This window comes from Bos indicus x Bos taurus, chromosome 16, assembly GCF_003369695.1.
Source record: "Bos indicus x Bos taurus breed Angus x Brahman F1 hybrid chromosome 16, Bos_hybrid_MaternalHap_v2.0, whole genome shotgun sequence".
NCBI classification, from domain to species: Eukaryota; Metazoa; Chordata; class Mammalia; order Artiodactyla; family Bovidae; genus Bos; species Bos indicus x Bos taurus.
Genome location: NC_040091.1, coordinates 67869526 through 67872818, shown reverse-complemented (window position 1 = coordinate 67872818; position 3293 = coordinate 67869526). Strand labels below are relative to the sequence as shown.

Below are 3293 nucleotides of genomic sequence, written 5' to 3'. Positions count from 1 at the left end.
AGAATTCCAAGTTAACAAGAGTGAAGAAAAGGGCAAGTGCAGCAGTGAACAATGGGAAGCACATCCAAGCTGACGTGTTGTCATAGTGACCACTGCGTCACAGAGAGCCGCAGTGAGACGTAGCCGTGCCATCAGCTGGGCTCTCTTTCATCTTCTGTTTCTTGTTGGTCACAGTTGGACTCGTGAGAGTTGATTCACATACACTTAGAAAGTTCTGTCACCTGGTCCCTTCAGCAGCTTTGGGGAAGCCATCACACTCTATGCAACGCTTGGAGTGGAATTTTATATGGAATAGTAAAAGGAAATAAATTATCATAGGTCGTAATGCCATCACACTCTATGCGTGCTTCTAGAAATGGTGAAAGGAACCAGGGGCTCCATATATTTTTGCTTGTTTGGCCTCAGGTATAAAATCACACATCAAACCCACAAGTAGCTCTCAGGGTCAGAAACTGGATGGAGGAAGTTGCTGAGGGCCTGGGAGTCAGGTGAGGTCAAGAGAATATAGATAGGAGGATAAAATGTGAGAATATAATATCAGCTAGTCAATCTCAGAGGCAGCAGTAGTACCAGCATAATATATAATGCATTCTCAAATCTCTGCACTAAAGAAAGAGAAAGAAGTATGTATAAGCTTGTACAGAATACAATATGAAAATATGCCAAACTTTGGAATGGGTGTTTATATTTCCTGAGATCCAAGTTAAAAGTCTGAAAACAGAGGAATGAAGATTTATTTGGGAGACTTGGCTTAGGAAGCTAAAGAAAACCATCTTTATCTGTCATCCTCTCTTTCACCCCTTGGATTAACCACTTGCAGTAAAAATTTGTCTTGAAATAGACAGGATAGTCTTCCAAACAATGCCAAGAATTGGATGCGTAGTAAGAGCTATCTCACAGAGAAGAAATAGATCTTTGGATTTTAAACAGCTTCCCCTAGGCTGCCTGTAAACAAAAAGAGGTAGGAAGCCAACAATACAAGTGGAGAAGCTGAATCAATAAACTTGGAATTCAAAAAAACGGCAGTGTGAGTAACAATCTTTCAGATAAACAAGGCTGAGAATTATAAGTGCTTAATTTATATGTATTTCCTAGGTACTGTAGGAAGAGATCAAAAACATGTGTTCTAGAAATCAACAAGGTAAGGGTTCAAAATATTAGACCAATACTTTTATAAACAGAAAGTCTTTATGTAGTAAAGTGTCATGAGCAAGTTGATTTTAAAAATACCTAAGGGGCAGGTTTGGTCCCTATATGTGTGCGCAGTGCATACCCAGATCTACCACAGTGGATGTCATACTGTGGCACTCGGGCATCTAGGGCTTTTGGGTCTGTGTGTAACTGTCTAGCTAGCAGCTAGGGACACTGCCCTCCCTACCCCCTCCTTAGCTCGCTCAGCTCCCCCATTGCAGCCCAGCAGAGAGACAGTTTGGCAAGCTATGGAGCAGGCAGACTGAGGTGCTAAAGCCACATGCCCTGCCCGGGCCAATCTGATCGGCATCCCATGCCAGCACTTCGCAGGTGAGCAGGTCAGTGTGGAGGACATGCGGGCAGTCTTGGAAGCCTATGAGAGCAAACCCCGCTGAGTGGGCAGTGTGTGCCAAGTTAGACCAGTACAAGTGTACCTGAAACCTGGAGAATCAGGAAATGGAAAATTTAATCTCATGATTCTATGGGGGAAAGACATGGCAACAGTATCCATGATCGCACCGATTCCCACGGCTTTCTGAATATGCTGCAGGGAAATCCAAAAGAGACATTATTCTTCAAACTTCAAATCAAGAAGTTTTAACGAATCTTGAGGGAAAACCTGTGTGTCTACATCAACGATTCCATTGGCTTACATCGAGTACAGAATATCAGCCATACAGAACCTGCCCTGAGCCTTCACTTGAACAGTTCACCTCACCGACTCGATGGACATGAGTTTGGGTGAACTCCGGGAGTTGGTGATGGACAGGGAGGCCTGGTGTGCTGCAATTCATGGGGCTGCAAAGAGTCGGACATGACTGAGCGACTGAACTGAACTGATGCCTTTGATCAAAGAACAGGATGTAAAACAGTCACCCTGACATACCATAGCAACTCTGGAATCAGGACTCCACTTTCAACTTCAGGACCACTGGAGGATAACTAGGATAACTCAGAGATCTTACTTTAAGTTCCAGGAAAAGTTTTGCCTTGGAAAAGGTCTCCCACCATTGGCTGTCCAGTATACTACTCCTTGGAAGGAAAGTTATGACCAACCTAGATAGCATATTCAAAAGCAGAGACAATACTTTGCCAACAAAGGTCCGTCTGGTCAAGGCTATGGTTTTTCCAGTGGTCATGTATGGATGTGAGAGTTGGACTGTGAAGAAAGCTGAGCACTGAAGAATTGATGCTTTTGAACTGTGGTGTTGGAGAAGACTCTTGGGAGTCCCTTGGACTGCAAGGAGATCCAACCAGTCCATTCTAAAGGAGATCAGTCCTGGGTGTTCTTTGGAAGGACTGATGCTAAAGCTGAAACTCCAATATTTGGCCACCTCATGCGAAGAGTTGATTCATTGGAAAAGACTCTGATGCTGGGAGGGATTAGGGGCAGGAGGAGAAGGGAACGACAGAGGATGAGATGGCTGGATGGCATCACCTACTCGATGGACAAGAGTTTGGATGAACTCTGGGAGTTGGTGATGGACAGGCAGGCCTGGTGTGCTGCGATTCATGGGGTCGCAAAGAGTTGGACACGACTGAGCGACTGAACTGAACTGAACAAATATACTTTACAAGGCCAATGCTTAGATCATTAATACTATAAAACAGATGTTAATTATAAGGCATTAAGTAAGCAAATAGTGCCCTAAGCTGCTATAGAAGAAAAAAATCCCACTAAAGATAAAAAGGCTTGTGATTTTAAAATACTAAATCAGGTGCAACACTGCTTTTACTCAAAACCCACTGGAACCATACTGTGAATGTCAATGAAGGTTTTCATAGTTTTTGGAAACACTTTCTCTGAATTGTAATTAGAAATAAATAAATGTAATACAAGACACCAAACCACCTGTCTAGTTACTTGAAGGACTAAATGTAGATGTCTTCAATATACTTTGTATGTTGTTAATATTTGAAGAGAATTCTTTACCTCTGTGCATTTTAGTTTTCCAATATTATTTTACAAATACCTGTTCTTTAAATAATAGAGTATTGTAGATAGAGAAACTTAAGGCACATTGCCATTTGGTAATGAAATGAAAGGCAAAAGATTTAGAAAACTACATGTACCCAAACCCACAACAAACCAAAATTAGAAA

General features: G+C 42.2%; 1 pseudogene; it reads left to right on the top strand.

The window, feature by feature from the left end:
* The first annotated feature begins 456 nt into the window (after window positions 1–456).
* On the top strand, window positions 457–2137 carry LOC113906249 (annotated as a pseudogene).
* Window positions 2138–3293: the final 1156 nt, after the last annotated feature.